At 32.9% G+C, this 12106-nt stretch overlaps 1 protein-coding gene across 1 annotated transcript in view; it reads right to left on the minus strand.

Annotated features, from left to right (window-relative positions):
- LOC133322062 (disks large homolog 5) overlaps positions 1 to 11239 on the minus strand; it is a 167806-nt gene extending 156567 nt beyond the window's left edge. The window contains exon 1 of the mRNA XM_061531127.1: positions 11177 to 11239. The gene's annotated coding sequence lies outside the window, so the exon portion shown is untranslated. The remainder of the gene's footprint in view (positions 1 to 11176) is intronic.
- Positions 11240 to 12106: the final 867 nt, after the last annotated feature.

Below are 12106 nucleotides of genomic sequence, written 5' to 3' on the forward strand. Positions count from 1 at the left end.
GGTCGCACACACCATCAGAAATAGCACGTTTGATCTTATATATGCAATTTCTAACCATATTAAAGGATTAGTTTTAAAGACAAACTCAAAAACATTTTAAGGAAATAATATTGCACAATCTGTATATGGCCGAATGTGCCCCACTTTAAAATGCCGAATGTACCCCGAAAGTACTTTTTATAGTTAACCACTTTTTTATAATATTGCCTAAAAATTTAAAAAGTTTTATACACGAAATACTTACGAAATGGAATTGAAATATTACAGAAACATCTATAAAAATACAAAAACCCATGTATCTAAATAAGCTTATTAGCTAGAAATTTCAAACTTTGTGTCAGTTATTTATTTCGATATTCGATACCTATGTATCGAAACTAGTGATGTACGGTGAGAGCTTCATATCGAAAACGCGATTGCCGAAAGGTGTCCCGATGCCGAAGGTGCCCCAGTCTCCCCTACTTTGTTTACAATTTAACATCTACAGACAGACGAACGGACATGCATAAATCGACTTAGAAAGTGATTCTATGCATATTCTCAAAAGGAACCTGTGTATATCGCGTTTCCTTTTGCCTGTTACAAACATATGCACAAAGAAGGTGAAGCATATACACGTGAGCATATTTGCCCCATTATGAAAGAATCAAAATTTTTCAAGAATGTATTTTAACAAGTGAAAAAGAGTTATGTTCGGCCGGGCCGAACTTTGGATACCCTCCACCATAGATATACTGACAGGTACTTGAAATAAAAATATAGGGAACATACCAAAAAGTGTACCTATATCGACATTTCTACAAACCGATTATGGTTCTCAATATTGGTTCTAGACCCCATGTTTCTTTTGACCAAATTTGTTTCAAAAATTTTTGATTTCATCCAAACTTTGCCCATCTTATTATTTCTTCCAAAATTAGTTCAAGTTCGAACATGGAGAATATCGGTCCACTCCTTCTGGTACCTCCCACACTGGGACCTAAATGCGGGTTACAGCTCATATATATATATATAAGGTTAATTATCGAACCTTATGTTCTAGTTTTTTGTCGTATCTTCTGCAGATGAAATGATTACAGCAGAGTCTTAGAACCATACCCAAACACGGAACAAATCATATAAATATTTTAATATAAATTAAATATGGGAGCTATATCTAAATCTGAACCGATTTTTACGAAACATTCTGGACCTAATTCAGAACTCTATGCCAAATTTCATGCAAATCGAAAGATATATAGGGACTTTGGTACCCCATTTACCTTAAATCGGACGAAACTATATACGGGAGCTATATCTAAATCTGAACCGATTTTCTTCAATTTCAATAGGGTTCGTCCTTGGGCCAAATAAGTGAGCTGTGCTTCTCAAAAGGACGATATCGATTTCCCAACTAATCTAAACATCAAATGGCAACCCTGCTGTTGATACAGTTAAAATAACATTCATTCATAACTGCAACAAAAACTCAAAATCCAATTCAAAAAATATTAAAATTTTTCTATCAAAATGGAATGGTATAGAAAGAAGATATGGGCAATGATGTGTATTATGTGTGTATTGGTGTGAGAAAACTTTTCAAATAGAAATACAAACACACACAAACAGATTTTTGAAAGGGGTGGTTGTCATAATTTGGTTGTGTGTATGTGGTGAGATTTGGTGAAAGTACATTTTAGTATTTGTAACCTCTATACGACACACCCCTCTTTTCGCCCCCTCCTCTCAACCCAACCACAACACAACTGTATTAAATTCCCACGGCAATTTTTGTGAATTTCTAAATCGTTTTTCCAATGATTCTGTTCTCATTTTTAATACCGAATTGGTTTGAAATGTTCAAACGTTTTAGAAATATACAAAAAAACTCTTTACATTTGTAAAACCAAAAAAAAATGTTTTGTTTTTTTTCATTTTTGCTTTGACCCAAAAATGTATTGCGTTGACCCCAAAAAACAATATTCAATGCGTTCGTATTCGTATTTGTTTTTTGTGCTTCCTTCAAATCGTATCTGCCAAAAAGGACTCATAAACGACTAATCTGTTTTGAATTTATTTGATGTTGTTGCTGTTATTGTTTTGCAATTATTTTTTTCTGTTTTTGCTTGTTTGTATTCAATGTAGAAAATTGTGCTCATTAGTGATAATTTTCTGAATGCGGGTGTAGACATAATTTGTCAAGAAGAAGAGAAAAGAAATAAAAGAATTCTAATTTATTATAAATGGAAATGTATTGTGTTTTTAAATAAATTCAATATCGTAAATGGTAATCTTAAATAAGTTTTCAACGAAACTTTAGTTTTAAAAATGTGTATATTTCAAGAATATCCTAAAATATATTTTATAAAGTATTAAAATATACAATTGAACCAAATTATGAATGAATTGATTGAGGGATAATATTACAGATAAACAATTCCAAACGTTATTTTCAATATTATTGTCAATGATACAATATATCCAAATTGCAATAATTTCAAGAAATTATAATCTGATTTTTTACAAAGGTTTTGAAAGAAGGGGATATTGGCTTTCTAATTCAGATTGCCTCACGACAATTTATAAGTATTTCAAGCAGCCAAATAATTGTAAGAATTGGTTGGACTATAAACACAAAAATTTTCAAAAATATTTATTAGGGTTGTCACGCTAACTCTTAATTTTAGATAGTCAGTCCTATAATATCATCAAGTACCAATGTTGTTAAGTTCGGGCGCTCCAAATGTTTTCACTACGTCGAACCTAAAATAATTGTAGACCATCTCACTGGGTTTGCGTAGTGGCGCGGAGCTACATTATCAGTTTTCTGTCAATAGAAATGTTATCCTCTGAACCCAAAACACGTACATATAGCCACAAATGAAACGATAGGAAAATGAAAGCAAATCATTAAACAAACATACTTGACTTGAATCTAATTATGTCGTACAAGGTTCAATATTTCAATTTTTTTAAATGCATATGACAATTTAAAACTATAATTATATGTGTGACACCAATGTCGTATACATTCTGACGTCACTCATACGCATTATGGACCGCCGTTCAAATAGGATACAAACAATAAAACAATAATTACACTTGGCTTCATATTTCGATTGATTTACTTACTTACTTACGGGAACAGACCATATGTGTAAATTTACAAACGGTATTCATTTACCAGGCCATGGGAATTTTCAATTTTCATTAGAGACCGTTGTTTTGATATTTTTATAGTGCATCCATATTTGGAATATGCGCATCTTCCAAATGAAGGCGACTATAGTTTAGGTAGAAATACTTCTCAGAAAATGTTCCATAAAAACAAGTAAAAAAGTGTTAGTAGGAGTTGCCGACAGATGTATACCCTCAGCCTATAGTTTGCAAAGGTCTTCGTAATTAACAAGTTTATAAAATATTGGCTCTTTGTGGGTGGGACCAGAAGGAGTGGACCAATAGGTCCCATCTTTGAACATGATCTAGGCTTAGAAAATATATATTCAAAATGAGGTTCAAATTGGAAGTTTCATTCGCTTGAAATTGGATTTTAAAATATTGAAAAATTTGACCATTTGTGGTCTTACCAAAAAGAGTGAACCAAAAGTTCCATTGGATAGTCCATTCGATATTGTAAAATTATTTTTTTGCGCAATTTTGACCATTTTGGTTGGGGGTTACCAGAAGGAGTGGACCTAAGTTTTTTAGAAATATTACGATGTGCAAAGTTTAGATGACATAGAATGTTCCCTCCGAGAGCTATTGTGCGCACCAGCCGGCCAGACAGACAGACGGACGAACGGACATTTGTAAATCGACTCCAAATGCTCTAAAACGGATTTGGTCCAAAAAAAAAAAACAAGGGGTCTAAAACCAACATTTCGATGAGCCACAGCCGTAAGGCTGAGGTATAAATATAGGGAACATTCCACAAAATTTACCTATACAGACCAGAGATAGCCTGTCAGAAACTGTGACGTAAATGACATACATTTCCGACGTATAATACATACGTCAGAAACGTCGGAAACCTACCCAAATCCATTAGTCAGACATATTTAACAATAATATATATTCCTGAAAATAACTGTATATGATGATAATATTGAAATAAATGACGTTTAATACATTTATTACTTTTTATACAGGTATATGACGTTTTCGACGTTTGCACCTTTTTGACAGTCGAAAACCTAAAAATTCGTCAAATTAGAGGGTAAATTTATATGAGGCTACACCTAAGGCGGTACAACTATTGATTACATCATGTAGGAATTGGCGAATATTTGGGGTTATCATTTTATGATGGGCTATGTCTAATAAAGAACCGATTTAGCTCAATTTCTAACCTAATACTTTAGTTGCGTATCTTTCTTCACGCTAAATATTAAAAATACCGAAAATCGTTCCGATATATATTTAATCCTCGAACCTGACGTTCTAGTTTTTTAACTCGATATCTTCCGATGGGAGAATGATTATAACAGATCGCTAAATCGTCTTTGCATTCCATATTTTGAAGAGGATATAAATGGACAATATGGTGGAATGCGCCTATATGAGGACAACGCCAAGACGCTGAACAAATCAGTTAACTATATTAATGTAAAACCCGTAAGGAAGTAGTAATGTCCGACTGGGTCGATTATATGATACCCTTCACCACTTAGTGTATTTTGTAGATATGTATAATAACAATTTCATGTCAATATTCCCTCGAAGGAACATACACACTGCTAAAAATGTAATCTCAATCAGACACCGTTCGAAATATATATGAAGCTATGTCTGCATCTGCACCAATTTAACGTCATTCTAGTCTCAATTTGATACGTTGGTCAACATTTCTTGTCAATCTTGAGCAGATTTTCACAAAACTTAGCAGACAAATTTCGTGCACATCAAAAGATATATAGGGACTTTGGTGCTTCATTAACATAAAATCGGACGAAAATACATTTGGGAGATATATCTAAATCTGAACCGATTTTCACGATACTTAGCACATAGTCATTCTAGACTCAATTCAGTAGGCTATACCAAATTTCGTGCAAATCGAAAGATATATAGGGACTTTGGTGCACCATTTACAGTAAATCGGATGAAAATATATATGGGAGGACAATGCCATACATTCCCCACTAATAAATAGTTGTTTTTTATAAAAACAACAAACTGGGATTAATATTTAAATCTGAACCAATTTTAACGAAACTTAGCACACATCATTCAAGACTCAATTCAGTACGCCATGGGAAATTTCGTGCAAATCAAAAGATATATAGGGACTTTAGTGCAAAATTTACATAAAATCGTACGAAAATATATATAGGAGCTATATCTAAATCCCAATTTAGTACGCTATGCCAAATTTCGTGCAAATCCACAAATACATAGGGACTTTGGTGCACCATTTACGAAAAATATATGGAAGCTATATCTAAATCTGAACCGATTTTCACGAAACTTTGCACAAATTATTCTAGACCTAATTCATTACGCTTTGCCAAATTTCGTGCAAATCGAAATATATATAGGGACTTCGGTCCACCATTTACATTAAATCGGACGAATATATATATTGGACTTATATCTAAATCTGAGCCGATTTTCATGAAACTTAGCACACATTATTTTATAAGCAATTCAGTACGCTATTCCAAATTTCGTGCAAATCGAATGATATATAGGGTCTTTGGTGCACCAATTACCTTAAATCGAATGAAAATATATATGGAGCTAAATCTAAATTTGAACTGATTTTCACGAAACTTTGCACACATTGTGCAAATCAACAGGTTTCGTGCAAATCAACAGGTTTCCAGGGACTTTAGTAGATTATTTACCTAAAATCGGGCAAAACTATATATTGGAGCTATATCTAAATCTGAACCGATTTTCACGAAACTTAACACATATCATTCAAGACTTAATTCAGTGCGCTATTCCAAATTTCGAAAGATGTATAGGGACTTTGGTACACCATTTACCTTAAATCGGACGAAGATATATATGGGAGCTATATCTAAATCTAATGAAGAATATGTACACTTTATAGGGTCCAAAATGATTATTTCGATGAGTTACAAACTGAGAACCAAACCACTATTATGTACAAAATTGAATGAAAGTTGTAAACTTTTATTCATACTTTTTGTTGATATTAACAACAAATGCCAATTTGAAATTATATAGATATTTGGTACTAGTGGCGTATACATTCTGTCAACACTCATACGCATTGTGGTACCATTCGAAATAAATTGGGTATAATGAAAAAAAATCAAAAGAAAGAATAGAACCTCCACGAATTCAAATTTCTAAAGACTTACTTGTATGCTTCACCTATTATATTATTTTCCCAAACCTCACTTTTCAAACCAATCTATTCATACGCATACAAAAAATAATAACAACATAATATATCCTTAATATTAATAATTATGTTCTTTTATTTTTCCCCAAAAAAAAATACATATATTCACTTATATTCGTTAATATTCTTGATTATTATCAAGCACTTCCCCTCTTCACTTCTCTCCTCACAAACAATTTTTTTATGGAAATCTTTCAGTCATATTTAATGACATGTAATTGCATATCATCATCATTCTCATCGACATACAAAGAATCTCCCCCCTCCTCCCCACATATCTAAATGTGATGATACACGTTCCCATTATTTATGAGCAATTTTCCTATCCGGCTTGTGTGTGTGTGTTTTTTTCTATTTCGTTACAAACAAAGTAAACAAAAGGAAGGCATTAACATAAATTTTGTTTTCTATACACATATAAACAGTGGTCGGCATAGATGTTTATATATAGACCAACATAAGGTAGAAGTTGAGGTTTGTCGGAGGCCACACAAGGAATAAGTTTTCTTAATCAGAATCTAAAGTTCTGCGAAAATTTAGCCAAGTACATTCGACGCTCAGTTAAAATCGCGATAGAGATCGAAATATTTCAGATAGAATCTTCAAATATTAAATAGGTGTGGATCTTCAAATATAAAATAGGTGTGGATTTTTATGGAACATTTTTTCGATATACGGTATGATATTCATTAATAATGTTTTTTCATATATTTTTAAACTTTTAACTTCCTACGAACGAAAAAACAGGCACATATTTTTATGGGAAATTTTTTAAAATGACCGGTTCCCATTAATTTATCTATTAAATAATTGGGCACCATATATTGTTTTTTAATTAAAAAAAAATCAATTGACCTCTCATTGAATTTTCTAAGTTCTCCGAGAACTTCAGGCAAACAAATTGTGGTGTACCACACAAAATTGAAAGACCTACTGTGCTTAAGCGAAATATTCGCCAAATTACTAGTTTTGTAATAGAATCTTCGAAGATCCCCTGCAAAGACCCATGATCCGTAACCTGTTATCATTTTTGTCCAAATATCTTTGCAACAATCGACAAGAACTTGTTGTTGAGCGGCGGTCAAATTGTGCACAATCCAAAGTGAGCAAACCTCCTTTTTATGGTCATGCGTTCTTTCGATATCGAAATTTATGCTGTTGGGTGTTTCTATAATATTTCAAGGTATGCCACATGGTGATACTGATTTATCAGTTAACAAAGATTTATGTTCACCGACACACTCTTGGCATGAATGACCACGTTGGGCGCCATATACAATTCCTGGCTTTTTATTTCAAATCGTAGGATGGCTCGTTTGTAAAAACAGGCATTTATTTTTAAGGAAAATGTTTTTCATAAAAATAGGCTCACATTGGGCGCCATAAATAGTTTTTGTTTTTTTTTTAATTTTATTTCACGTTGGGCGCCATACACAATTCCTGGCTTTTTTTCAAATCATAGGATGGCTCGTTTGTAAAAACAGGTATTTATTTTTACGAAAAATATTTTTCATAAAAATAGCCTCACGTTGGGCGCCATAAATAATTTTTAGTTTTTTTTTTTTTTTTTTTTTTTGTAATATTATTTCGAATGGCCCACCTAACACAGTCTAAGTTTTTAATGGAATATTTCTTTCAATATTACGTTAATTTATTTTATGCGCCACATTGGGCGCCATATAATTCATTGAATTTTTTTAAGGAATGACCCACCTAATGCAGGTGCCGATTTTTTATAGAATATGTCTTCGAGCAAGCGAGTTATTTTCATTAGTATGTTATATGTGCCCCACATTTGGCGCCACATATAAATTCTGACATCTTATAAAGTAGTATTTTTTAAACGACCCATGCAACACAGACATCGATTTTTATACCCTCCACCATAGTATGGAGGGTATATTAGTTTTGTTTTTCCGTTTGTAACGTATCGAAATAATCATTTCCGACCCTATAAAGTATATATATTCTTGATCAGCGTAAAATTCTAAGACGATCTAAGCATGTCCGTCTGTCCGTCTGTCTGTTGTAATCACTCTAGCGTCTAAACGAATTGAGATAGAGCCCCAAAATTTTGCATACAGTCGTCTTTTGTCTGCAGGCAGGACAAGTTCGATGATGGGCTATATCGGTCCAAGTTTTGGCATAGCTCCCAATTTTCGGTATTTTGAATTCACTGAAATTCGGTAGTTTGAGTTCTTATTGGGCAGCAAATCTTTGTACTAAAAATTATAAATATAGGTCAATTTTTTCGGGTAGCCCCCATATAAGGGTACCCCCAATTTTCAGTATTTTGAGGTTCTTGAGCGCGTTTTTCAACCGAATTCGCTGAAATGTGGTACATTGGGTTCTTTTTGGGTACCAAATGTCCCCACTAAAAATTATATATATATATATAGGTCTACTTTTTCTGGTAGCCCTCATATAAGGGTACCTCCCTATTTCCAGTTTTTGGGGGTTTTTGACCGGACTTTTTCACCGAATTGGCTGAAATTCGGTACTTTGAGTTCTTATTGGGCAGCAAATCTTTGTACTAAAAATTATAAATATAGGTCAATTTTTTCGGGTAGCCCCCATATAAGGGTACCCCCCAATTTTCGGTATTTTAGGGTTCTTGAGCGTGGTTTTCAACCGAATTCGCTGAAATTTGGTACATGGGGTTCTTATTGGGTACCAAATTTCCCCTCTAAAAATTATAAATATAGGTCCACTTTTTCTGGTAGCCCCCAATTAAGGGTACCTCCCAATTTCCAGTTTTTGGGGGGTTTTGACCGGATTTTTTCACCTATTTGGCTGTAATTTAGTAATTTGAGTTTTTATTCTGTCTTCACAAAAAATTGTAAATATTGGTCAATTTTTTCGGGTAGCCCCCATATAAGGGTACCCCAAATTTTCGATATTTTGAGGTTCTTGAGCGCGTTTTTCAACCAAATTCGCTGAAATTTGGTATTTTGTAGTCGAATATGGTAACAAATCTCCCCACCAAAAATTATTAATACTCACCGCTTTTTAGGGGTAGTCCCCATATAACCCCCTTTTTTATATTAAAATAGTTATCTGTTGCGGTTGGGTAGTCGTTACGGGGAATAGTCAATTTTTACCCTACAAAGACTATTTAGCCATCTCTTGTAAGCATTCCGCCTTCTAAAGATATTGTGATAAAAAAAACTAAACATGATAATAATGAAATATATCGGCAGACATTTAGGCATCACCTCAATATAGTGATACCTCCTGAAGGAAAGAATTAAGATAAACAATTAAAATATTGGGTTCAAAATTGGCATATACCGGTCATTAATTAAGTATAGCCCTCATATAATGATATCCCCAAATATTCACTACTTCCTAAACTATCTAACTTTCAAATTTGTACGAAGTATTACGTCGAACATTACCTTAGTTTACTTTGTGTGCTCACGTTGGGCGCCATATATAATTTTTACATTTTCAATATGTCCCACTTAATACAAACTTGGATTTTTATGAAATATTCCAACAACCGAATTCATATATTCATTTACATATTTTTTTATGTCCTACCTTGGGGGCCATGTATAAATTTTCATGTCCTACCTTGGGGCCATATATAAATTTTGACATTTTCATTGAATATTTCTTGGAACGTTACTTTAATACGGCCCACATAACACAGGCTTAGATTTTTATGAAACAATTCTTGAAACATTACATTAATTTATTTTGTGTGCACACGTTGGGCGCCATATGTAATTTCTTACATTTTTTTACAAAATGTATTATCACAGACGATGCGGTTTTATGGAATATTTCTTCGAGCAGTCGGATTATATTCGTTTATCTATTTAAGTGCCCCACGTTGGGCGCCAAATATAACTCTTGAAATTTTTTAAGGAATACCTTTTCAAAAGCGTCCCAAAGTGTGAATTTTTTAGGTGAGACAAAATGTCGGAAGAAAATGTTCACAAACAATTTTTTTTTTTATTTTTTTCACAAATCCCTGTAAACCGAGCACAACACATGATAGTACGTACGATTATACAAAAACTTGCCTCCAATGAAAATCTCAGATGTCCCCGGCATAGTTTTTTCCTAGGAGAGAAATACATGAAGTAGACCTCGTATAAAAATCCCGCCATATATTCGACATGCTATAGGTCTTAACCGATTATTTATACCCTTCACCACACAGTGGTACAGGGTATTATGTCTTTGTGCATATGTTTGTAACAGGCAAAAATAAGCGAGATAGACCCATGGTTCCTTTTGAGAATATGCATAGAAACACTTTCTGAGTCGATTTACGCATGTCCGTCCGTCCATATATTTTTGTGAACAAAGTACAGGTCGCATTTTGATCCGACTTGGATGAAATTTGGCATAGGACACTTATTTGAAGTAATATAAATTAATCTCTGCAAGTTTCCCTGAAATCTGTTCAGATATAGATATATAACAAACACGCGACGTCTGTTAGGATACATATGTAGAATATACCCAAAGTGGTGAAGGGTATCATATAGTCGGCCCAGTCCGACTTTACTACTTTCCTTACTGGTTTTTAATTTATTATTTAGTTTCTCGGTAGTTAATAAACCTCCTGATGAACAATTTATAATGGCATAGCCTGATTTTATGTTTTTAACACCTTTCAGAACTTAAAGACGTTTGAATGTTTTTATTTCAAAGCAACTAATTGATTTTAACCCAAAAACGTTTTCTCAAAATTTATTAATATGCCGACCACTGTATTAAAACTTCTCCACCTTTGGCTTTTTATTCAAAATAAAAAAAAGTAAACTCCTATAGAAAACCCATAAGAAAATAAAAATTAGGACTCACCTGTATTAAGTACTAAGGATACATTAAAACGTTTTTATGTTGCTTTTTTGTTGTGGTGGTGGTATTCCTGCTCCGCACTATCCTTTTCACCTTTTCAATTAGATTTCTTTAGATTTTGTTTCAGGGCTTCTTAAAAATCAGCTGCAGCAGAATTTAATGGTAATGCAAAATAGTTGATATTCCTTTTTTTCAGCAACTCTTTTACGCTCTATTCCTTTTTTCAGATTTCTGGCTTGTATGGGTTTCAGATTCTGTTTTAATATATGAGACTGTGTGTGTGTAAGGATATATTATTTTTAAGTTGTTCTAATTAGATTCAAAAACTAAAAGAGAAGGAAGAGCACTTCTTGTCGTCAAGAGTTGATGTTATTACTATTGCTGTTGACGTTAGAGTTGTTGTTTGTTCTAATTTTTATTTTTTTTTTTTTTAGAGGGGAAATGTTGTTGTTGATGACTGACACTTTAGATGTTTAGCTGCTGCTGTTGTTGTTGTTGTACACTTTATCACTGGAATTGTATTTTATTTTTCCCGACACACTTTTTTATAATTTTAATTTTTATGATTATTATTTTTTTTTTATTTTCTTATCTTTTTTTATTTTCTGGGAATGTGTGTAATATTAAAATTTTGTTGTTTTGTTTTTTTATTTTCAAAATTAACTTTTATTTGTAATTTTCAATTATTGTTTCCTTTTTGTATTCGTTTTCTTCTTTTTGTTGTTGCTATTTCCTTGTTTAGTTTCCGTTGTTATTTTTTTTTAGATTATTTTTAATAAAATGTTCTCACATTTTCGCTCTTTATTATACCAGCTAAGAACTCCCGTTGTTGGTTTTGTTGTTGTTGTTAGTATATTCACAGGAAACTTGTTCATGTTTTAGCACATTCTCTGCATGTCTTCATGTCGGCTATATGTATGTGTGTGTGTGTTT

This window comes from Musca vetustissima, unplaced genomic scaffold, assembly GCF_032173495.1.
Source record: "Musca vetustissima isolate MV318-11 ecotype Yass unplaced genomic scaffold, APGP_CSIRO_Mvet_v1 utg4473, whole genome shotgun sequence".
Taxonomy (NCBI): domain Eukaryota; kingdom Metazoa; phylum Arthropoda; class Insecta; order Diptera; family Muscidae; genus Musca; species Musca vetustissima.